This window comes from Petaurus breviceps, unplaced genomic scaffold (genome assembly GCF_028583685.1).
Source record: "Petaurus breviceps papuanus isolate PSGF00001 unplaced genomic scaffold, PetGlider_PUasm1.0 208, whole genome shotgun sequence".
NCBI lineage: Eukaryota > Metazoa > Chordata > Mammalia > Diprotodontia > Petauridae > Petaurus > Petaurus breviceps.
Window position 1 is genome coordinate 16,539,175 of NW_027185852.1, and position 26,760 is coordinate 16,565,934.

At 37.3% G+C, this 26,760-nt stretch overlaps 1 protein-coding gene and 1 long non-coding RNA gene across 8 annotated transcripts in view; one reads left to right on the top strand and one right to left on the bottom strand.

Moving 5' to 3' along the window:
* The window catches only part of LOC138165296 (FGGY carbohydrate kinase domain-containing protein-like), a 545,803-nt gene that overhangs the window by 369,688 nt on the left and 149,355 nt on the right, over positions 1-26,760 (bottom strand). The gene's annotated exons all lie outside the window — the stretch shown is intronic.
* Positions 1,395-5,823, top strand: LOC138165297 (uncharacterized). The gene is made up of 2 exons (XR_011169332.1): positions 1,395-1,792; positions 5,560-5,823. It is a non-coding gene; the product is annotated as an uncharacterized lncRNA (long non-coding RNA).

Sequence of the window (26,760 nt, forward strand, 5' to 3'; positions counted from 1 at the left end):
TTTTACAACAAACCTGTGCTGGCTCGAAAAAATCACTGGTTCCCTTTCTAACTGCATATGATCTATCCCTTTAATAATCATGGAATTGTGGCAATCATACAATCCAAGGATAGCCGGCTATAATTAGAAGGAACCAGCTTTTGATTCCTTTTCAAAATCTGGAAAACATTTGCCAGTTCACAGACCTTTAGCCCCTGTCCCACCCTTCATAATTTTTAAGAAAATCTCTCTTAGTGAATAAAGAAATACATCTACCTTTTTTTTCTTTTCTTTTCTTCTTTAAATCATCTGGTCGGTAGTTCTTCCTGACCTGGAGAATTGAACTCATTGAGGACAGCAACATGTCCTCTCACTATTTCTACAATTACCTTGGATTTTCATCAGTTTTCAAATTCAAATCTGATTTACATTGAAAAATTCCACCCTTGCTAAAGCATTTATAGTGTTGCTAGATTTGGGGATAAACCTATTCTGAAAATGGAGGTAAGATTTCATCAGTCATGCTGTTTGCTACCATTTGCAACATGTATTTCTTTAACTATTTTTTGTGCAAGAACTCTGTCAAAGTCTGGTTATTAATATTATTAAGAATAATGGGCATAGCACATTATAACTGACAGATTACATATGCTATATGTTTATAGAGAATCTCACTTGATCCTTACCCAAACCCTGTGAGATAAGTTCTCATCCCAGGTCACTTGGCATAGTGCAGGCTTAGAACACTCACAGCGTGTTAGATCTTAGTGACATTCAAAAATTTTCGTAACCTTTCCCCTCCTCAAGTTATAGCCTTTATAAACCTTAAAATTCCAAATTGCTTTCCTTAAAGAAAAAAAAAACAACCAATTGTTGTTTAAACTAAGTTGTTTAAACTTTAGTTATTAAAAAAAAACAGCTTCATCAATAACGTGTCTGTTTTGTGTCTGGTGTGTCTGTTTTAATTTATATTTCTCTTATTATTAGTGATTTAGTGCATTTTTTTCTTATGGTTATTAATAGTTCTTTTTTAAAAAAAACACTCATATTCTTTAATAATTTGTCTATTGGAAAATGGCTTTTAGTCATACACACACAGAGATATGTAAGTATATATAAACATATATATGTGTATATGTAGCTATTTAAATATATACATAGACCCACAGACTCTCATCCCACCCCACACACATGTATGTGTTTCTTATCTACACATCTTGGATACCAAATTCTTCTCTAAGGAATCAGATACAAAGATTTTTTTTCCCAATTTTAATGCTTCCCTACTTATATCCTAAATATGATCACTTGTGGGGAGGGAGCTTTTCAATTCCATGTAACCAAAATTATCTATTCTATTATACTTTCTTTTATCATTTTTTGGTTAAGAATTATATATCTCCTCATAACTATGGAAGACATGTGATTGATTTCTATGAGTGGTGGCCTATTACTGGCCCCTACATAACTCCATGTTTGCTCACTGATTGACCCACCTATGTACAAGGAAGTTCCTATGTACCCAATAACTAGCTTAGCCAGCTTCATCTAAGTTACATATGCAAAGCTTGCAAGGTTCTACTGATCATATTCAGTTTAGCAAACTTTCCCAATCTCAGTGCCCTTGTGTCAGATAGGGAGCTGGTAGCTGGGCTGCTCAGTTTCCTCATCTACTTTGCCCCTGGGAATCTGTTCAGCACAATAGGCAGAGACCCCTGAGTTCTGGGCTCTCAATTAGAGATTCACCAGAGGATGGAATATGGAACCACCACCTTAGTTTGCCCACAGAACTGAAGGACTTGGAAACATCTCTGTGAGTAATAAAACTGCCTGACTTGTAAACTTTGAGTATCTGGGTTTATTTTCAATACCTCACCCAAGTTCTATTCAAAATCTTTAATTCTTTTTTAAAAAATTTTTGTTTATCATTTTTCTATTACAGAATAGCTTTTAGAGATTCATATAAATTGAAAATTTAGATTCATATAAATAAACAACTATATAAATATATAAGAATATGGATATTTATGAATACATCTATAATATATAACATATTATAATATATTTATATAAATATGTATACAGGACATGCATGAACAGACAAATGCACGCATGTCACTTGTCTATATATCTTGGTTAGCAAACTCTTTTCTGAGAAATTGTATATAAAGAAGTTTTTTCCCCCCAATTAAGCACATCTCTAGTCATCCTAAATACATTAATTTTGTCAGAAGGGTTTTTTTTTTCAATTTTGTGCAATCAAAATGATCTATTTGAGTTTTGCTCTTGCCTTTCTCAATTTTGGCCAAGAATATAAGATAGGTGTAAGATGTAAGATATTCTGACAGACTACTTTCTAGTTTTCCCTGGAGATTTTTTAGAAAATCAATTTGGGGGTTCTTTCAGATCAATTCATGCTTTTGAGTTTATCAAATATTGGCTTACTGAGTACCATTATTTCCCATTCTTTTTTCTTTAGTCTGTTGCATTGATCTGCTTCTCTATTTTTTTAAATCAATGCTCAGTGATTTTGGTGATTTGTACTTTATCATATATAATTTCAGGTCTGAAAGTGCTTTCTACCTTTTCTTTATATTTTCCTTGATTTTATAGATTTGTTTTTTTATCCAAATGAATTTTATTATTTTTGTATTTATGAATGTATCCCTATGATATTTTGATAAGTATGCTGTCATACATGAAACAGAGATTGAAGATTTCAGATGGAATCCTTTTTTTTCTGTTCTGCTTTGTTTACGAATTTTTTTTTTCAGGTTCTACATTTTAAAAATAGAAAAATAAATACCATAATATAAAAGAATTTGAGATTTACTCTGTGCTGGATATTATGCAAGTTTCTAGGGATCAAAAGGAGTCAATAATAATTTCTCTTTACATGTCTGTTCTGGGTGTACACATTATGGTATTCCAAAATGTAGAGAGTTGAAGGAGATCTGGGTGACTATCTATCCAATTGACATACAATAGGATTCCCCATCACAATGTATACAAGTAGTCTTGAAGACTGACAAGGAAAGGCAGCTCTCCCCCAGCATCCAGGAAAATCAAATCAAATCAATCAGTCAAGAGGACTCTTTCTTAGCAGAGTCTTTCATCTGGCCAAGAAGACCGATAATGACCATTCTTCTATCCTTGCCCCAGTGAATAAATAAAATCACCAGCCTATTATGAGGAAGGAACCACTGAGGGCTGGGGGAATCCAGGAAGATTACATGGAAAAGGTGGCACTGGACCTCAGCCTTGAAGGAAGGTCAGATTTAGATAAGAAGAATAGGGATAGCCATTCTAGACCAGTCAGCCAGATGGTCAAGATGGATTGATTAAGTACTTCTATGGGCCCAACCTTGTGCCAAGAACTGGGAGTAGACATAAAGGGCCTAAGGAAATGCACTGAAGCAGAAACAAGAAGCAAGTAAGATTGTGCTGGGTAGACCACATTTGGGAGTTGTATTTGCAGAAGGAAGCTGTAGAAGGAATATGTGTACAAATATACATATAATTCCATATATCACCGACTAGTACCCAGTTTCCATCTCTTTTAATCAAGGATAAAAAAAAAAAAAAGTATCTCAGGAAAACCAACTAACCCATCACCCAAGACCAACAGTACAGACCATACTCCACACCCATAGTTCCTAACTACAAAGAAGGGGAAAGAGGTGCATTCTCTTAACCCTTCCTCCGGTTGATCCTAATATCAGGTCTAACTACATCACCTCCCCTTCCACACCCTAAGAAACATACACATTCACTGTGTCTTTGTTGTTGCTGTTGTTGAGTTTTTTTTTCAGTCATGTCCGACCCTCTGTGATCCCATTTGGGTTTCCTTGGCAGAGATACTGGAGTAGCTTGCCATTTTTATGGATGAGGAACTGAGGATTAAGTGACTTGCCCAGAGTCACACAGCCAGTAAGTGTCAGAGTTTGGATTTGAACTCATGAAGATGAGCTTTCCTGACTCCAGGCCTATACACCATAGTACCTCCTGGTGCCTCAATTGTTTCTTACCAAACAATAATATTCCTATTATATCCCTATACCACAACTTGCTCGGCCATTCCCCAAATGCTGGGTGTCTGCTTGGTTCCCAGCTTTTACTACCACAAAAAACTGTTGCCCTCAATATTTTGAACTATATAAAGCTTTTTGTTCAGTCGTCCACTCCCTTAAAACATATGCATACCAAGAAGTGAAATCTAGATGAAATGGTATAGATATTTTAGTGACTACTTTGGAGTAATTCCAAGTGATTTCCCACAATGATTGGATGAACCAAAGCTCCACCCCAAATGCATTGGTGTACCCTCATTCCTGCAGTTCCATAGTCCCCCTCCCCTAACCTTATTTCTATCTATTGTCACCTTTTTGCTGAGTATAAGGTAGAAGCATTGGGAGTCTCCAATGAGACAGTAAATGGAAAGTCTTTTGGGTTATGCAAACGCCTATTGTTCTTATTATTAATTTTATCATTACCATCATCATTGTCATCAGACCCCAGTCTTGAGGTGACTTCATTCCTAAAGGCTTCTACTCCACACATGCTGAATGCAGACACTACTTATGAAGCAATACAGGTGTGTGCTGGTAAATGGTTAACAATAAGGCTCTCTTAAGGAAGAAAAGGTATGCAAACACCTTTAAATTTAATCTGTATTATGAATATTTCTTAAGTCTAGATAATCATCAAAACAATAACCCAAGTCCTGATTTCTGGGCTTGCTAATTGCTGTCTTGTAAATAGTTACATGGCAAATTTCACAATCATGTCTCACAAGCAAGTTAGTGGTCTCCTAAGCCATGAGACCTAACAAATTTTATTCTTTTAATTTTGCATTTTTCTTATTAGTTATTTGTAACAATGATTCCCGTGGTGTATAATAGCATGTAACATTTTCTTTTGAGAAGAATCCGGTGTTGTTCTATATATTATCACATGGGACATCAATTTTTGGAGGATGAGAATAAGTCTTAAATATGATTAACAGAAGAGAATAAAACAGACTGAGCAAAAAACCCTCTTTTATATGTTATTTTTTTTTTCCAAGGAGGTGTCATAGTAGAGAGGAAAAGGCAGAGGGTCTAGAAGATGTAGACGGTATTAGTCAAATCCTTAGTGCAGTTAGGTGGTGCGGTGGATAGAGTGCGGGGCCTGAAGTCAGGAAGACTCATCTTCTTGAGTTAAAACATTAGCAGACACTAGCTGTGTGACCCTGGGCAAGTCACTGAACTGTGCCTCAATTTCCTCATCTATAAAATGAGCTAGATAAGGAAATGGCAAACTGCTCTAGTATCTTTACCAAGAAAACCCCAAATGGGGTCACGAAGAACTGGACATAACTGAAAAGCAATTGAAAGAGACAAATCCTAGCTCTTCCTATAACCCACTGTAACTGTGGACTAACTGTGGACAAATCACTTGCCTGTGTCTAAGTTCCCTCAACTATAAAATAAAGGAGGGTGGAAGGGGTGACCAGTAATGTTTCTTCCAGTTTTGAAGAGATGGAAATCAATAATGCTTGGGGTCAGTTACCATGTCTCCCTATGCCCTTTTTTCCCCTAGGCTCAGCTTCTGGAATTCCTTTGAATAATTACCATTTGGCATCGTCTACTATAATTCCTCTAAGAAGATGTTGCCCCTGGGAAGATCTTCAGTTTATCAATGTTCTCCCCAAAATAGGTCGGCTGAGACTGCAGCACTCAAAAATCCCCAGAACTTGTTGCAGAGGAACAGCTGTAAATTCACAACTCATCCACCTTTACTTCTGCAGAAGATGTTTGGATTTTCTACCAATAACAATAAATAATAGATGCCATTTACATAGTACCTACTATGTGCTGGGTCCTATGCTAAGCACTTTGTAACTATTATGTCATTTGATCCTCACAACAACCCTGGGAGAGAGGTGATGCTATTATCCTTATTTTACAGATGACAAAACTGAGATGAACAGGGTTAAGTGACTTGTCCAGGGTCGTACAGTCTGTAAGAGTCTCCGACTGTATTTGAACTTGGCTCTTTTGGACTCCAGACCCAGTTTTATGCACTGAGCCACTTAGTCACCTCTCCTAATATATGTGATCTTCTTGGATCTCTTGGGAGTTAGTTATTGCTCTCTGACGTGATTATTGCTACCAGTTTAGTTTCAACTGCAAACTAAATGAGAAAGGTGGTTCATCAGCAAATGCACAGAGAGGAGAAGTTCCAGAAAGGGGATCATTGTGACAAAGGACTCCTTCCAAAAGTTGGCCTCAGTGGTCATGCGATCATCCATGTAGAAGAGCTCTATAAATGTGATCAGTGTGATGAAGGGTTTATTCAGAAAGATCACCTCACTGACCATCAGAGAACTCACACACAGAAAGGAACTTACAAATGTGATCAATGTGACAAAAGCTTCTTTTCTTTTTTTTTTTTTTTGCCTTTTGGAGAGCTATTGGGGTTAAGTAACTTGCCCAAGGTTACACGGCTAGTATTTTTTTGTGGGTGTTAAGTGTCTTAGGCCAGAGCCAAACTCGAGTTCTCCCGACTCCAGGACTGGTGCTTTACTCACTGTGCCACCTAGCCGCCCAAAAGCTTCTTTTCAACATCAAACGTGAGTGCTCATCAAAGAATCCACACATCATCCATGTGGCAAAGGTTTTGTATGTAGATTTGAGCTCACTAGACACCAGAGGATTCATAAAGGGGAGAAACCCTAAAATGCGATGAGAGTGGAAGAAAATTCAGTGATCCATCAGATTTGTGTCAACATCAAATGGTACACACAGGGGTGAAACCCTATAAATGTGATCAGTGTGGAAGAGAATATAATTTTCCATCAAGTTTGTCTAGGCATCAAAGAGTGCACAGAGGAGAGAAACCCTATAAATGTGATCAGTGTGGCAAAGGATTTGCTCAGAAAAATCATCTCATTATACATCAAAGGATCCATACAGGGGAAAAACCCTACAAATGTGATCTGTGTGTAAGAGAATTCATTGACCAATCAAGTTTGCTTCATCATCAGCGGGTACACAAAGGGGAGAAACCCTATAAATGCAATCACTGTAGAAAAGAATACAAATTCCCATCAGGTCTGTCTAGTCATCAGAGAGTACACAAAGAAGAGGAAACCCTATAAATATGATCATTGTGCTAAATAATTTAAATGTCAAGAAAAGTTTAGGATACATCATAAAATCCACCAAGTGGGAAAAGTCTAGAAATGTGAGTAGTGTCTGAAATATCATCTCACTGGTTACCAGGGGATCCACTTAGAGGAAGAACCTTGTCAATGTTGTTTGTTTGCAAAAGGCTTCATTCAGAGAATCACCTTTAACATACGTAAGAATCCATTCAGGAGAAGACAATTTGTGTGGTGGAGTCAACCTGATGTGTTCACGTCTATTTTACAGACTCCAGAAAATACACAGGGGTGGAATCATATTACTATCAATACAAAGGCTTTTCAGAGAAGGACAAACTTTCAAGTTCATCATGAGAGACTCATGAGAGATATTATTGAAGACATACTTAGGAAAATCTTGACTTTGAGATCATATTATATTTGCTTTCAGAAAACAAATAACTGTAATAATCTGTAATCTGGGAAAAAACATGATCCAGAAGTCACACTCTTTAGGAAGTATATTAAAGAATGAAATGCCATGTGACCACAACCATTGTCTATGGTGAGCATTTTAAGAAATTTCTCCTTGAACAGCAAACTATCCTTTTTAATCATTGGTGTTTGAGCCCAGAGAACCTGCTTTGTGTTCCTGGTCTCTCGATTTAAAATTCTCTGCCTTAACAAGGCATGCATGGGTTCAATTTAGGGAAAAGCTTGTTCTCTCTCTCAAGTAGTCCTCTGATTTGTGACTGAAGGCCTCACTGACTTCCTTCTGAGCAAGACTATTTCACATTGGGATAGGGCACTTGTGAGGAAGTTTGTTGGCTTTCCCCCTTGTACCAAGGCTAAATCTGCTTGTTTCTGTGTTCCATTCATGGCCTCTAGTTACAACCTCTAAGTCTAAGCATTACAAAATTGACTTCTCTTCAAAAAACTAAAGATGGATTTCAAGGCACACAAACTGATCTCTGCTCCAAGCCAAACCACGCGAGTTCATAGCATCACAGATTTTTGTGCTGAAAAGGTCCTTTGAGGTTGTCTGATTCAGTCACTTACCTTTATAGATCTAGTAAGGGATCAATGACCTTCCTATGGCTACCCAGGTAGTATTGGGAAGAAATGATTAAAAGGCAGGTATGATTTCAGATCACATGTTCTGCACAGAGTATGTACATGGCCATGTAGACCATGAGATAGAAGGCAGTTTTCAATAGCATTGTTTTTTATCTTACAATCAGTGTCTTTATCACCATATTCCTTAACACAATGAGAAAAAAAGCTACTTCCGCACTTGGAAGAATCTGGGATCTCCTTCTGAAAGCCACAGGTGCCTTGGAATACTCTGCCATTGAAGCACTGCCCTTGCCCTAATTTCCCATCTACTTGGGGTATCCATCTAGTTGGGTTGTACCAGCTGTTTTTTTTCCCCCATATTTCTGTTCCTTCCTGACCTTTCTACTTCCTCATGCAGTTAACTGAGGACTAAAATTTAAGGGTCTGCATGTTTTGGTTCCATTGTTATGAGTTAATAAGTTATAGAAATGTTGACAGATATCTTCCATTTTCCACCCATTCCTCCTCCTGGTCCTGGTGCCATCTTTAAGTCTTCTTTAGAATATATGACTCAACTGTGTCTCTTTTGAAACTTTCTACTAACCAACATTTCCTTGATTGCTTCTTCTTTTAAATGGTAATCTTCCTCAAACCATCTTCTTAAAATAGGTTTCCTAAAGCACAAGTCTGATTGTGTTCTCACCACTGCCACCCACTCAATAAATTGAACTGCCTCCCTCTTGCCTCCAGGAGCAAATATGGAATCCTCCGTTTGGCATTCAAACCCTTCTCCTATCTTTCTAGTCTTTTTACATTTTACTGCCCAACATATACTCTTTGATCCAGGGACTCTGGTCTCCTGGGTCTTTGCTGTTGCTGCTGCTGTTATTGTCACTGTTGTTTTCTTTACAAACAGCACGCTCTATCTCTGCTTTCTGGGCATTTCCTCTGACCTTCCCCATGCCTAGAATATTCTACTGCCTTTACTCTATCTACTGACTTCCCTGGAATCCTTTGAGCCCAACTAAGCTGGGAGAAGCCTTCCCTAACTCCTCCAATTTTCAGCACCTTTCCTCTGTTAATTATTTCCTATTTATCCTGTATATAGCTAGTTTTGTTTGTTTCTGTTTGCATATTGTGTTCCTCATTAGATTATAATCTTCCTTAGGGCTTTTTGCCTCTTTTTGTGTTCTCATCACTTAGCAAGGTGACTGAGACCACATAGTAGGTGCTTAATAAATGTTTATTAATTGATTAAACTCTTACTGCCCTTTCGGGTTATAACTCCTCTTGGGAATCATTGGAATTTGAAAGGATTTAGAGCTGAGAGGGACCTCAGAGCTCATCTTTTCAAAATATTTTCTTCCTTCCATAAAGGAAACTAAGATCTGGAGACTGCAGGGCTAGCCTCAGGATCACACAGGTAGCAAGGAACTGACCTAGGATTCAAACTCAGGTCCTCTGACTTTAAATCTAGTGTTCTTTTCATCGCAATAGATGGAGTTGTTTTTTGTTTGTTTTTTTTCTAGCTAAAGCACTTTCTAGATTCTTGGGCCTCTTTGTATTTTCAATTACTTAGCATCACATAACTTTCCTTGAGAAAGGGTTACAGACCATTAAAATGTCTCTTCCTTGATGAGTAAACTTTCCTACTTCGATGTCAATAACAAAAAAAAAATAGAAAAGTAGGGATAGAACTTTGTAATTTCCATAGCATATCTTCTCATCTTTGGCTTTTCTTCTAATTTGTTTTTAATTTCAATTTTTGGTCCTAGAAGCTAGATGTCTAACAATAACCAGGATGTGGATTTTTGTTCAGACAGTGATACTGACCAAAGAATATTTTCCAAACATTTCTCTGATGTTCCACATGCTAGAGATTTTTAATACTAGTTCTATTCCCCCACCCATCTAGGAATTACCTAAAAATGTTTTCTTGGGACCCCAGGGAAGACCTTGAAAGCCTTAAATAATCCTTCTGAAAGGGAATTCCTTTGATAAGTCAAAATCAATCCTGATTGATGGACACTTAATGAGGAAGGGTGCTAAAAAGTATCCAGCTCCTCCTTTGGAGAACAGGACTTGATCACAGCCCTCAGCTCTGGCCTAGGGAATTCATCTTCCCCCAGACCACTCTGCTTGGTTTTTTCCTTCTTGAGTTGCCTTATCCTAGATTCTAATGAAAGAGTACAAGCACTGGGACTCCTTTCCCTAGGGTAAGAACTCACCCTGACTAGAATCTGTTTATACCCTAAATAGGTCTGCCAGTTGTTTACACTCTAAATAGAAGTGAGGTCTCCTAGTTGGGTAGGGCCAGCCCAAGACTGAAGAGCTTGTTCCTTGAGAGCTAAAAGTAATCTCATCAATCAGTCATGTCCTTCAGAGACTGACTTGAACAAGAGTTTGGCCTTAAAGAGTAAATTAACCAGAAAAACCTGAATCCCAATTGAATAATTGGCTATTAATATAATAGTATAACAATAATTCTTCTCAAAAGTGCAAAAACTTTGGTTTAAAAGTGGGGAATAAAGTTACTGACCCCCAAAATGTACAAGAATATTTCTTTCTCTCCCACCATACCTCTGGCTTTAGAATCCACATATATACTAATCAAAACAGACATTTTCAGATTTCCCTTTCCCCTGGCTGAGACATCACATGTTTTTTTCCTCTTTAAAAATTCTTTTAAAGAAAGAGGCATTTTTAAAAATCCCCTCCACTATTCTCCATCACTAATCAAATTTTGAAAAGAAAAAAAAAAACAAATTGCAGAATATAGACTTACATAGCCTGGAAAAAAAAAAAGAAACAATCCCCATATTAGTCATATCTGAAAATGCCTCGTTCTGCATTTTAAACAATCAATCATTCTTTTTTTTTCTTTTTTTGAGGAGGGAAGGCAAGGCAATTGGGGTAAGTGACTTGCCCAAGGTCACACAGATAGTAAGTGTGGCAAGTGTCTGAAGCTGGATTTGAACTCAGGTCCTTCTGACTCCAGGGCCAGTGCTCTATTCACTGAGCCACCTAGCCACCCCCAGTCATTATTTCTTAAGTGCTGGAACCATACTAAGCACTAAGATCATCTTCTTGCTATTGGAAGCTGAGAGTTATATTTTGTCTTCATTCCTTTGGATTGATGGTTCATTGTTCCATTGATCAGAATTCTCAAGTCTATCTGTTGTTTTTCCCTAAAGGTGACTGTCATTGTATGAGATGTTACATCTCCATCACTTCTTAAAGGTCTCCACAGTTTCCTCCAAAGTTGTCTATTTCATCATTTCTCATGGCACAATAATATTGCATCACATTGAAGTACCTGAGTTTGCTTGGCTGTTTGTCAATAGAAAGATAACCCTTGAGTTTTGCAATCTTGTCTAGCACAAAGAGAGCCACTACCAATATTTTTGTACATTTAGAACCTTTTCTTCCTCCTTTATTTTCTTTGGATATATAAGACCAGCAATGATATAGCTGAGTCAATAGTTTGGTAACTTCCTGTGCTTGATTTCGCATTGTTCTCCAGAATGGCTGGGCCGATTCCAATTCTGTTTCACCAACATCTCACTGGGGGTACTTGTTTTCTCGCAGATTCTCCAACGTTTGTTATCACCTTCTATGCAAAGGCAGTTAAGTTGTGCAGGGGACAGAGGGCTGGTCCTGGAGAAAGGAAGAGCTGAGTTCAAATGTGACCCTCAGACACTTACTAGTTGTTTATCTCTAAGTAAGTCATTTAAACTCTTCCTGAGGTTCATTCAAATGCAAAATGGGGATCATAATGAGAGAAGTTATTATTTTCTCTTATCTTAATTACCCATTATTAATTAAGATCCAGGCTTTTTCTCTCTATTTCCTCATTCAGGGACCAACCCCTTAAGCCAGTCTGTCAGTCTCTGAAGGGCAAGGCTGATGGTTGAAATTGCCCAAATCCTCCCCAAACTAGTTTCTTGACCTTGAGCAGTGTCTGACCCTACCAGAAGATCTTACTTGTGTTTAGAGTGTAAATAGACTCTGATCCAGGTGAATTCCAGCCCGGAGCATTAAGTCTGTGCCCTTGCCGTCCTGCATTGTGGTTTAGGTAACCCAGATCATGAAAGAGAAAACCAGCCAGAGTGGTCTGGGTAGGGATGGATTCCTTTGTCCAAATTGCCCAAGGTGGGTGAGTCTCCCTATCAAGCTGAAATTCTCAGCAGGAGGCTTTTAGCTCACCTCCTCATTTGAAAGTTCACCAATTCATCAACTATTCACCAGTCAGGGCTGGTTTTCACCTCTCAGGGCTCTTCCCTTTTCGAAGGCATTTAAGCATTTGGGTGATCTCTATGGTCACGGAGAGAAACCACTCACCATCAGTTTATTGATTATCAGCTAGCCTAATTAATAAATTGGTCATTAATTACCCAGAAACTCTGTTTCAGTCTTTCCATTTATCTCATTAGCAGCACTGATGAGGTATGGGCTATGGGAGCCCCCTCGAGCTCTCCTTGAGTCCTTGAGGTACAGGCTCTGGGAACCTCCCTTGGACTCTTGATTGAATCATCCCACTTGATGAGGTAGGTATGTTACCTGACTTCCTACCCTTGAAATGGCCTAGCCTACCACTGTTTGTGGTCTCCAGGTGACTTCCCATCCTTAATCACTCATTGACCTCATTAACTGCTCCTGAAGACCCTCCCCAAACTCCTCCTCTAGACCACTCCTAGATTCCTCCCACAATCTTCTGTATATAACACCCCATCTCAAGCGAACTTTTAATAAATTTTATTTTTCTTTGACTGAGAAGATTCGAATGGAATTCATTTGGCAGGACCAGGCGTGTTGGTTTTTTGGGGTCTCCAGAGCAACCCTAACCCTCTTAGTGGGTACCGCTTCAGCACCTACCACACAAAGTTATAATGAAGATCAAACGAGATAACATTTGTAAAGCTCTCAGCATTACTGGTAGCACACTACAGGCATTTAATAAATGTTTATTCCCTTTCCCTCTTCTGTAATCTTTGCCAGTTTTAATAGGTTTGAGATAGAACCTCACCAAAGTAATGTGGAAAATTGAGTCAACACCTGATTTTAGCCAAAGTAACAAAGGAGCATAAAAAGACATCCCAGGGAAGTTTGTAAGACTTTATACATTTTGGTATAATGTTTAAACTTTAGGGGATTGATGTAAAGAGAAGATGACCCAAAATGTAATCTAGAAATTGGAATTTCACAGGTGAAGAGAACATCAGAATCACAGCAGGGAGACTCTCAGAGCTTGAAGGGACCCCAGAAATCACCCAGCCCCATCTGAGCCCAAAGAAGTGCTTTCTCTACAAAATCCTCAATAGCTTGTGTTCAGGCATGGCAGAATAATCAGGGCCACTGAAGTCTTAGGCCCTTTGTTCATTCCTACCCATGCTTCACCATTTGACCAGGGATCCCATGACCCCACTTCTTCTCAGAAAGATAACACAACCATGCTGGCTCTGCCCAGCAGTCCATCCTGTTTGGGGGAGAGTTGTAATAATCAAAACCTCCTGCTTAGCTAAAAATCTGATCCTCTGCCAGTTTCACCAAGGTTAAACAAAACCATTCTCATCTCTCATCTTTATGATAAGCCTGGGATATTTGAAAACAAATATCTCATTGTCTCTATCACATTTTCTTCCAGTTCACTAATAATAATAAATATTTCTATAAATTCATCTATAGATTTATATTTATAAATATAAATTTATATTTATATATAAAATTTATATAGTACTCTGAATTTTGCAAAGAGTTTTCCAGTGAGTTTTAACTCATTTTGTCCTCATAACAACCCTGGTAGGTAGATGACATTTTTATCTGCATTTTGCAGATAAAGTAACTGAGGCTGGGAGAAGTTAAATCACTTATCCAGGGTCACACAGTAAGTGTCTGAGGTGAAATTTGACCTGAGATCTCCCTAATTCCAAGCCCGTCTTTTTATGGATTTCACCACAGAGCTGCTTTTAAATATATTTTTTTTAACTATTCAGGTGGCCCAGGGCTCTGTCCTGCCCCTCTTCTGATTTCACTAGGTGATCTTTCCACATCAATTTATCCAGCTTAAAATACACACTGAGGCCTCAGGGATACCCAAAGGATGCCCTAGGGTCAAAAATGGAAAATGTAGCCGAGTTCTGAAGACCTAACTGGTAATCAGGAGGAGTCCAGTGAGGATCCTCAGATGTTGCACAAGTGCACTTTAACTAGTCTCCCTGTTTTGCATCTTTCCCTACCCTGGACCTTTGTCGGTTCTAATGCCAAGCTGTCAGCCCTGATATCTAGCTACTGTCGAGGTATTGACCTATTTCAGTGGCTTTTTCTCCCTTTAATTTCCAGCTCTTTGAGTCCCATAATTTTAGACATAAAAATCACCATCTTCCTGTGAAACTATCTGCAAAGGAAGAGTAAATTGGAAATGAGATCCTAAGGGACTTTTTGATCTGTGCAAAAGTTTTGGGAGTCACATGTTTATTTCTGGCTTCTGAGGTGTAGAACTATACTTTTGAATAGCTAGGTCTCAGGTGCTAATTTTTGACATAAATTCATTCTTCCAGCTCAGGGCGGTTCAGTGGATAGAGTGTTGATTCTGGAATCAGGAAAACCTGAGTTCAAATTCTGCCTTACTTACTAGCTGTGTAAACCTGCACAGGTTTCTTAATCTCTGTCTGCCTCTGCTTTCTGCTCTTTAAAAACAGGGTTAATAATAATAGTACCTTGGGGCACCTAGGTGACATGAATAGAAAATACTGGCTCTGGAGTCAGGAGGGCCTGACTTCAAATTCAGACTCAGACATTTGACACACTTACTAGCTATGTGACTTTGGGCAAGTCACTTAACCCCAATTGCCATACTCCAAATTGCCCCCTCCAAAAAACAAAATTTATAATAGTACCTGCCTCCCAGGCTTGTTCAGATTAAATGAGATAATATTTGTAAAAGTACTTTGCAAACTTTAAAACACCATATAAATGATACTTATTATTCTGTAGATTAAAAACTATATTTCAATATAATTGTTTTCCTTTATGTCTTTATTATTTTATACTGTGCATTCAAACACATTATTCTGAGATGTCCAGAGACTTCAGCATTTTGCCAAAAGGGTTCATGATACAACAAAAATGTTAGCAGCCCTGGTCCAGGTTGTAAATTCAATTAGGAGTGAAAGTCTGTTATCTAAACTTTGTAAATTCCCCCATGCCTGCCCAGTGCTCTCTAACTGACATTTCACAAGGCTTTGGGGTTTCCAAAACACCTCATGTGTTACCGCACTCAATCTTCACAACAACCCTGGAAAGCAGCTGATATTATTATGCGCATTTTACTATTAAGGGAACTGAGGCAGACAGAGGTTAAATGACAGCTACCACTTGTCAGAGGTTAGACTTTACAGCAAGAAGAGCTGGGATTGGAAGCTGGTACTTGATCTGATGCTAGGGATGCCTCTAAATCATTACCAACAATTTCATGATTCTACTGAAGTCATTCTCTTGAATTCCCTTTGTGTCACTTGTGACCAAACGACCTGATTCCAAAATGAGATTAAAGCAAATAAACCAATAAACTTTCTTAAGGTTGGAAAGATCTGATAAAGAAATTTATTAAATGATAATTAAGGGTGAAAAAATCATAATGATTAATATTTATTTAGCTCCATAAGGTTTGCAAATCACTCTGTATATATGTGGAGAGGGGCACTGAGTACAAGTAAAAAGCTAGATTAAGGATGCTAGGATCAAAGTCAAAAATGTGAAGGAAAGTCAAGGTGAAGTTTCTTCATTTACATCAAACTCTTCACCCCTCCCCAGTTCAGGAACCAATAAAGCCTCGGGGCAGTTCTCAGCACTTCAACAACACACTAATTTTCAAGCAGGAATTAAAGTGGTTCAGCCCCAGGACAAGTAACTTAAAAGCCAAGGCTGAAGTCAGATCTCAGAAAGTTAAAAGGAATGCAGACTGCCCCCAAACAGCCCTGCTGTTTGCTTTTTCTGCCACCTTCCAAGGTTCAGTCTGGAGTGAAGATAAACAGTTGTGAAAAGGGGAAAAAAATGATGGGGATGTCAGACTTTAAGAAAATAAAACATCAGACTAGCATTTATTAAAGATATATGTGTGCATTCGTATACAGCACATATAGGGTGTCGTTAAGCTATGCAGGAAGACTTTTGTGGTGCCCTGTATTTTAAACCAAAGTTATTCAGCCATAAGTGTGTTCTCAGGTAAAACCATAATATAGTAAAAAGAATACTGGATTTGGAGTCAGGAAACCTAGGTTTGAATCCTACTAGCAGCACGTACTGATTATATGATAGGCTAGGATAGATGGGTGGCAATACGCGTTGGTGAAACATAGACATATGCACGCACATGTGTGTGCGTGTGTGTATGTGTGTGTGTGTGTGTGTGTGTGTGTGTGTATCCAGGAGTTCTAAGTGACAGCTGTTGTGTTACTCATGAGTCTTCTGTAGGATAAATATTTCCAGTTTCTTCAGCTGATCTGTGTGATGCAATAATAGTAATAGGTAACATTTATATAGAATTTTAAGAACTGAAAAGCAAGTTAAATCACTTGATCCTCAAGCTAACTCAAAGGTAGATGTAATTAGTGGCCCCATTTTACAGATGAGGCAGATCAAGATTTAATCATTTGCCCAGGGTCGTACAACATGTAGATGTCTGAGACGGGATTTGAACTCAAGTCTTTCTGATGTCAAAACCAACACTATCCCTTCAGCCACTTCTGGCTTGCTTTGCTCTGTCACACAAGTTATAGAGAGGAAAAGTGAGATTACAACCCAGCTAGGTAGCACAGTGGATAATTGAGTGCTGTGCTTGGAGTCAGGAAGACTCACCTTCCTGAGTCTGAATCTGGCCTCAGAAACTTACTAGCTGTGTGACCCTGGGCAAGTCATTTAACCATGTTTGCCTCAGTTTCCTCATTTGTAAAATGAACTGGAGAAGGAAATGGCAAACCACTCCAGTATCTTTTCTAAGAAAAGTCATGAGGAGTCAGACAGTACTAAAATGGCTGGACAACAACAAACATCTGACCCTTAGTAAGGAGTGGTCTGAAGCATAAAAGATGTGCCCCTTCATGTGTCTTCTTCGTCCATTGGAAGGTGAGCTCCTTAAACATTTGCAGCATCCCCAGCTTTTAGCAATGTACCTGTCACATTGTAAGTGTCAGATGCTGGATCTGAACCCAAGTATTCCTGATTCAAACATCTGGGAACCAGCTAATTCCATGTTGCCTCTAACCTCATCGCAGTGTAGTGAAGAGATCCCAGGCCAGTCCTGGCCTCATTTAATAAGTAAAAATGAAACAGAGAGCTTTGGGCCAATACACTTATTAACAGTATTTTAGTGAGGATTTGGAAAGTTCCACATGCGGTAAATGGAACAAGACCCAGAATTCTTTTTTGCTGACAAAAATGCCAGGGACCCAGGTGATACTTCCTAGCACACTTTTGAGGACAAATTCTACATCTTCCTGAGACAAGGCAAATATCCCAGCCTCATTAAGGGTTACTGGGCACCACCCCAGTCCTGAACAGACACAGGGATTTGTTGGGCACTATGCTTTTCTTTTCTTAGCTGCCTGCGAATCAAAATCAGGAAACGGGCAATTTACATGTGAAGCAGTGATTAATATTTAATGTTCCTCGGGACATATGTTTTTCTGAAATGTCTGTTCATCTCTGCTTCAGGGCAAGGTGGGGAGGCCCAGAGAAAATACATTTTTTATGAGGCACTGCAGAGCACAGGTGGCCCAGATGGGAGGGCAGTCTATGAACTGAAACTCCTGCAAGGGATTTCTTGGTCTTCAGAGACCAGGACCGAGCATGAACTGCAGAAGGAAAAGGTTTACAGAGTCCAGTATTGCATAAACTGTTTACAAAAATAGCCAAAGAAGAGATCCTACCAAATTCCTTCTATGACAAGGATATGATCTTAATACATAAACCAGGGAGGGTAAAAAATAAAAAAAAGATAAGTACATAGACCAGTACCCTGAATAGAGAAACAGAAATTTTAAATGAAATATTAGTAAAGTTAAAACAACATAGAACAAAGATTATACCCTATGATATACCAAGTTGGATTTGTGCCAGGTATATAATGTTGGTTTAATAATAGGAAAACTACAAACAACCACATTAATAATGAAATTAGCAAATATAATTATATAAATAGAATCAGAAAAAGGTTTTTTGACAAAATATAACACCTATTTTGATAAAAACAAAATTAGAAACAAAAGAAGAAAGGAATCTTTAATACATATCTAAAATCAAGAATTATCATTATATATAACAGAGATAACCTAGAAGCCTTTCCAATAATTTCAAGGGTGAAATAATATATCCACTGTCACCACTCCTATTTGTAATGATGATGATGATGATATGGCACTTACTATTTTCCGGGCCTTGAACTAAGCGCTTTACAAATACCTCATTTGCTTCTCACAACAATCTGGAGAGTTAGATGTCATTATTATATTCATTTTACAGATGAGGAAACTGAGGTAATCTAATTAATTGACTTGACATAGATTTGAATTCAGATCTCTTTGATCACATATCTGGCACTATACCTACCCCACCACTTATTTGCCTGACATAGTACTAAAAAGTCTGGGTATACTGATAAGACAAGTAAAAGAAAAGGAAGGAATAAGAATAGGTTAAAAAAAGAAGCAAAATCATCACTTTTAGTAGATGACATGATGATGTATTTAAAGAATCACCAAATTAGAATCTCAAGAATCCTAAATATTAATTAAAATAATAACTTCCACAGATTTGTAAGACATAAAATCAATCCACATAAATCATCAGCATTTCTACATAATAAATCTCAACAGGAAAAGATAGAGAAATTCCACTTAATTATGGATAATGTATGAAATATTTGGAAGTCTACCTTCTAAAACATATATATCTGTATATATACATGTAACACACATGTATTTATACACACATATGTTATGACATAACTAAATATTTGTGAAAATACTAATTGCTCATGGATAGGATGAGTTAACATTCTAAAAATTATAATACCATCTAAATTAATTTTATTCAATGTCATATAAACCAAATTATAAATGATTAAATTATAGAGCTACAAAAAATAATAATGAAATTCAAAGAGGCAAAAAAAAGGTTAAAAATCTCAAGGGAAATAATTCATAGACATTGGAATAAAGGAGGCCTAGCAGTGCCAGATCTCAAACTATCCTATAAAGGAATAAGCCTCAAAACAATCTGGTATTGGTTAAAAAAATAGTGAGACTTATCAGTGTAACAGATTAGGCACACAACATAAACAAATGTTTCTACTTCTCTAGTATTTAATAAACACTAAGACCCAGGAAATGCGATAAAGATTCACTTTTTGATAGAAACTCCTGGGAAAATTGAACAGCAGTACAGAAGAAATTAGATTTAACTCAATGTTTCATAATTTATGCATAGATGAGCTCCAAATGGGTATATGACCTAAATATAAAAGATCGCATTAGAAGCAAATTAGATAAAAATTGAGGAAAAATTATCAACAGATACATGAATAAGAGGAAATTTCTTCACCAAACAAAGGCTATATAGAGAAGCATAGAAGATTAAAAGGGCATTTTGGATGACAGAAAATTTCAAAAAATTTTCTACAAAAAAATGCTGAAATTATAAAGTAAACATTTGACAAAACATTTATATAGCTAGTTTCTCTGATAAAGGTTCCTTTCCAAGATATATACAGAACTGGTTCATATTTATAAAAATGAGAGCCATTCCCTTATTGATAAATGAGCTAAGTTATGAAGAGACAATGCTCAAGAGAAAAATTGCAAATTATCTAGGTTCATGCACCCCCTGAGTGAAGTGATTATTTTTGTATTATATTAATAACCAGTGGTTAAATTAGGATTGATTTTTTTCATTTCTATTTGCTCATTTATTTATGGACCAGTAAGTCAGTCTATGAAGGACATTACTGATAGAAGAGTTTGCCCAAATCCTGTGGTTCCATGCTTTGTGATCTTCCTTGGGTTCTCATCCAACTAGAAGATTTTACAAACAGAATCTAGTCTCGATGGATCCTTGCCCTTAGGACATAAGCCCATGTCATTGTACTCCACAATTAGATTCTAGGGGAGCCCAGCTTATGAAAGAGAAAACCAACCACAGTGGTCTTTGGTAGAGATGGATACCCTTGTCCTGATTGCTGAAGGCAGCTAAGTCTCATGGTCAAGTCACATTTTCATTAGGAGGAACTGGAGACTTTTAGCCCACCTCCTCATTAATATGTCCTTTCCTTCATTAATTATTCACCAATGAGGGTTGATTCTAACCTGTCAAGGGTATCTCCTTTTGTAAAGTTATTTAAGCATTCAGGGACCAACATGGTTTTGTCTTTGGTAACTGAGAGAAATCATGGACCATTAATTTACTGATTGTCAGCTAGCTTAATTAATAAGTTGCTTATAAATTACCCAGGAACTCTGTCTCTCAGGCTTTTCATTCATTTCTCCCCTCTCCCTTCCAAAAATTATCCAAATCATCACTAATTAGAGAAATGAACATTAAAACAACTCTGAAATTTCAATTAGAACACATCAGTTGCCAAGATTATAAAAAGAAGCACACTAAATATTGGAGAAATTGTGGAGAAACAGGCAAACTGACATACTATTAGTGAACCTGTGAATGGGTATAGTCATTCTAGGAGTAATTAGGAATTGGTCACCAAAAAAGTTACTAAAGTGTGCATGCCTTTTGAACCAACTATACTATTGCTAGACATATCCAAAAGAGATCAAAGAAAGAGAAATGTGACCTATGTGTCCAAATATTTATGTTTAAAGTCCAAATATTCATAGTCTTAAATATTTACAGTTGAACTTTTCAATGTGACTATAAACTGTCAAATAAAGAGTTAATGATTGTTTGAGGAGTGGCTAAATAAGCCATGGCATATGCATATGATGGAATACTACTGTGCTGTAAGAAATGAGAGCTTGAGATAGCATGGAAGAAAGGATGGAACCCTTAGCATTGGCCTGATTTTAATCCTTTCTCAAACACTATCTACATAGTCATAAACAAATCACCAAAACTCTCCAAACTCAATTCTGCATCTATAAAATTGGGAAAATAGGGGCGGCTAGGTGGTGCAGTGAATAGAGCACAGGCCCTGGAGTCAGGAGGACCTGAGTTCAAATGTGACCTCAGACACTTAACATGCGTGCACACACACACACACACACACACAATCTAGCCATGTGATCTTGGGCAAGTCAATTAACCCCAATTGCCTACCCTCCCCCCTCCAAAAAAAAATAATATAAAATCGGGATAATAACACTTATAGTAATTATGTCACAGGGTTGTTGTCAACTAGTCAAATCAAGAAGTTGTTATTAAGTCCTTACCCTGTACTAGGCATCCAGCTAAGGGATAAAGATACAAATACAAGAAAAAAAGAAAGATGGTCCCTGCCCTTAAGAAGCTTATATTCTAATGGAAGAAGACAACATATACAGTGCTCTAAAAACCATTTTTCCTACAAACAGATAAGTTCACAGAACCTCAGTGATCATTAAGATCATCAAATTCCATATATGAAATGGAATGCCTACTATAACAAGTGATCAGCCTCTGCCCAAAGATTTCCAAGGTGGGGGAATCCCCCTCCTCTTGAGATAGCCCAAAACATTTTTGGATAGATGGTAGTGATAATGACAGATGATAAAAAGACAGATAGATAGAGCATTAAGTAAGCTCTTTGTAGGTTCCTGGAACTATACTTAATAGTGGAAATAGAAACAAAAAGACAGCCCCCAATCTCCAAAATCTCATGTGATAATGGAGGAAGACAATACATAAAAGGGAGTTGTTACTATTGAAGGGTGCCTCCGAAGGGACAAGGTAAAGAAGGACTCCAGGGAGTCATGGGCTGGGATAGGTCTGAGTATGGCAGATGTGGATGCTTCCCTTTGGTTATCATCTTTTTTTTTCCCCCTAGCTCTATACAATAATCCTGTGGAAGTCTACTGGTATGGAACAGAATAAAAGAAAAAATAGATAGTACTTTTCATACTAAAGAAAGTTCCATTTATTAATATAATTTCTAGGATTTTTAACAAGAATGGGTACTCTATCTTTTCAAAAGGTTTTCTTTTTCTTGTATTGATATGATCATAAGATTTTTGTTCTTCTTGTTATTAATATGAACACTTATGTTGATAGTTTTCTTAATACTGAAGCAACCCTTCATTCCTGTTATGTATTCAGCCTGGTCACATATCTTTGTCATATGTTCCTGTAATCTCCTCACTAGCATTTTATTAAAAATTCCTGAATCAATATTTGTGAGTACAATTGGTATATAGATTTCTATCTCAGTTTTGCCTCTCCTTGCTTTAGGCGTCACAATTATTTTTGGAGGACTTCTGGGTACAGAGTTGGAGAGCAGAGAAAGCACTCAGTTGAAGTCTCTCAACATTCCCCTCTAAATAACTTCAGAATAATACCTCAAATCAAATTCTGACAGAGCTAACAAAAGTTTAGAGTGAGACATTTTTCCATTGCCAGATAATTTAGGAGGCAAGAGATCTGTGATACAGGGGTGGAGGATGACCTAAAGCCCACTTGGATGAAACACCAGGGGTGGGACCAGGTGGTGGTGAGAGAAGCAACAACAGCTTTGGGAGCTCTTAATCAAGAGACAAATCATACCACCAGAGAAGCATCATAACTGACTCTTCAGAACTAGGTCTAAAAACAGCAGTGTGGAAAAAGCCTGAAGCTTGAAACAATACTACTCTCTTACCAATCTCAACTCCGCTCCCCCACCCTCCCAATCCAAAAACAGAGTCTAACTAGGTCATAAAGTTCAAAATCAATAAATAAGGTAGAAAAAATGCACAAACAGCAACAAAAAAAGAATCTGACCATAAAAAGCTATTATGACAAAGCTCAAGATACAAACTCAGAAAAAGACAATGAAGACAAAATAGCTGTAAATAAAGCAAAGAAGGAAGGAGAAGAAGAAGAAGAAGAAGAAGAAGAAGAAGAAGAAGAAGAAGAAGAAGAAGAAGAAGAAGAAGAAGAAGAAGAAGAAGAAGAAGAAGAAGAAGAAATTAGATGGCTATAAGAGCAACAAGAATTTCTGAAGGAACTAATTTTTTTTTCAAACTCAAGTAAGAGAGGTAGGGGGAAATTAGGTAAAGAAATGAAATCAAAGGAGCAAAATTATTAAAAGATAATTAACAACCTGGAAAAAGAGACACAAACATATTGAAGAAAATAAGTCCTTAAAAAAATCAGAATTGAACAAATGAAAAAAGGGATACAAAATTCACTGAAGTAACTTTATAAATCAAAATTGCCCAAGTGGAAAAAAAAGAAGTACAAAAACTCGCTGAAGAAAATAATTCATTAAAGATTAGAACAATGAAAGAGGAAGCAAATGAGTCTATGAGACTTGAAAAAAAAATAAAGCAAAGTTCAAAATAAAGAAAATTTAAACTATTTTATCAGAAGGACTGACCTAAAAAAACAGATGGAAAGGTAATTTTGTAATTATTGAACTATCTGAAAGCCATGATAAAAGAAAGAAATTTAAATATCATATTTTAAGAAATTGTCAAGGAAAACTCCCCCAATATCCTAAAATCAGAAGATAAAACAGAAATTGAAAAAATCCACCAATTACCACCTGAAAGACATCCCAAAATGAAAAAAAAATCCAGAGTTCCCAGTCCAAGGAGAAAATATTTCAGGAAACCAGAAAAAAAAAATACTCAGATACCTTGGAGCTATGGTTAGGATCACACAAGATTTAGCCACTACCACAAAAAAGGGAGCATTTGGATTGGAATATGATATTTCAGAAGACAAAAGAGCTGTAGTTACAACCACGAATAACCTACCTAGAAAACGTGAGTAAAATCTTTCAAGTGAAAACGTGGAAATTTAATGAAATAGAGGATTTTCAAACATTCCTGATGAAAAGAACAAAGCTGAATAGAAAATTTGACATTCAAATACAAGAGTCAAGAAAAACATAAAAAAGGCAAACTTGAAAGAGAAATCATGTATCAAGTGATGCAGAAAAAGTCTTTGACAAAGTACAGAACCCATTCTTATTGAAAACACTAGAGAACATAGGGATAAATGGAGTTTTTATTAAAATAAGTAGTATATTTCTAAAACCAAGAACAAACATTATTTATAATGGGGATGAACTAGATACTTTCCCCATAAGCCCAGAAGTGTTGAAAGGATGTCCACTATCACCATTAGTATTCAATATTTTACTAGAAATGCTAGCAATAGAACAGACAAGAAAAAAGAAACTAAAAGATGAAAAGTAGGCAATGAGGAAACAAAATTATCACTCTTTGTGGATAATATGATTGTGTAATTAGAGAAACCTGGGGAGTTAACTAAAAAGCTAGTTGAAACAATTAAAACTACATTAAAGTTGCAGGATATAAAATAACCTACATAAATCATTAACATCTCTATACATTAACAACAAAACCCAGAAGCAAGAGATAAAAAGACAAATTCCATTTAAAATAACTATAGGCAACATATAATACTTGGGAGTCTACCTACCAAGAAAAACCCAAAAGTTATATGAACACAATTACAAAACATTTTTCACACAAATCAAGACAGATCAAAACAATTATCGAAATATTAATGGTTCATGGGTAGGTTGAGTCAATACAATAAAAAATAACAATTTTACCCAAATTAATTTACTTATTAAGTGTCATACATATCATGCTACCAAAGAATTATTTTACTAAGCTAGAAAATATAACAAAATTCATCTTGAAGAACAAAAGGTCAAGAATATCAAGGAAATTAATGGGAAAATATATAAAGGACAGTGGTCTAGTAGTGGAACATATCAAACTGCATCACAAAGCAGTAGGCACCAAAGCTAATAAATAGAATGGTGGATCTGTAGAATAGATTAGGTACACAACACACAGTAACAAATGATCAGAGTACTCTCAGGGATTTGCCACATCCTCCCTGCTAACCTATATCAAGCAGGAAAACTCCTAAAATCTTCACATCTTTTTTTTTTTTCCTCCCCCTTCCAGAGAAAAGAAAGACAGTATCTGCCCTTAAGGAGTTTATAATCTAATGGGGGGAGATAATACACAAAAGGAAGGTGAAATGAGGGGGCATAATGTAACATGGCGTCACTGATGGAAAATGAATAGTCATCTGAAAAGGTTTGACCTTTTTATAAAGAAAAGCTGTGGGAAGGGCATATTACTCCATCCTGACACCCTCCAATAAGAGGGGAGTGGCATCTGAGGGAGCTAAGAAGGTGTTGATTATCAAAAGCTGAATCTGTCTGCATGGCGGTGAGAGTTCAGGTGACCAGCTTATCCTGGCCAAACCATACTATTCCATGGAGACCAAACCAAGCAGAAAAGTTGGAAGAGGAAGCTACCTGAAAAGTTCAGAGTTCTCTGTAAAGGAAGGATCATCTCATAGGGATGGAATCCAGATCCAGAGGGGCTTTTAATCTGCCCAAGGTAACACAGTTAGTATCAGGACCAGGAAATAAACCTTCACATTTACCCCTTCCAAGTCCCTTCTTAAGCTCAGAGGATTTAGAGTTAAATGGAACCTTCAGAGATCTATTAAACCAACCCCTCCCATTTTAAATGTGAGCAAACCTAGTCTCATGGAGCTTAAGTGACTTGACTAAGGTCAATCTTTCAAAAGACCAAACAGAAACAGGATTCAAATTGAAGTCCACTGACCCTAGAAACAGGATCCTATCTGTTATCCCATACTGATTTTCCCACTACAGCAGACTAGTAATACAAGCTAACATTAATATAATGCTTCAAACACTGCAGTGCTCCATAGGTCATCTCATTTGACCTTCACAGCAACTCTTTGACAAAAGGTGGTCTTATTAGCTTCATTTTACAGATGAGGAAACTGAGGCTGAAAAAACTTAAGTGACTCAAGCAGGGTCATGAAGTCAGTTATGGGAGGCAGACTTCAAACTCAAGACCCCAAGCATAACATTTGCACACAGCACCACCTCACTGCCCAAGAATACTGTCTTGCATCATTCCTTTATTACTGGTTCTATTAATACAGTATTTATTATTATTTCTTGTATTAGGTCAAACTTGCTTCTCAGAAGGCCCAGGGAGATTGAGAGAATGTGATCAAGATTAGTTAAATTACAGTGTCATGATGAAAGGAGAGAGGTAAAGCTTTAAACACAAACATACAAAACCCTTGCTCACTTCACAATTTTGAGCTCAGACAGCGTGGCTGCCAAATTCCCACCAAAAAAGCCTCAAGGACACATCCTAATCTGCACAAGACACCTCTGTTTCAGCAAATCTTTTCACTGGGTTTCTTGTACTAAGGGACTGAATCACACCTTCCTCAACCCTGCACATCTGCGTCTCCCTTGTATTTATCAGATTCCTACTCCAAATGGCTTTCCCTGATGCCTCTATGGGCCCACAGGTAATCATGGGTCACTGGACCCTTTTGCCAGTGGAAACAGTCTAGCAGGTCTTACCAATTCA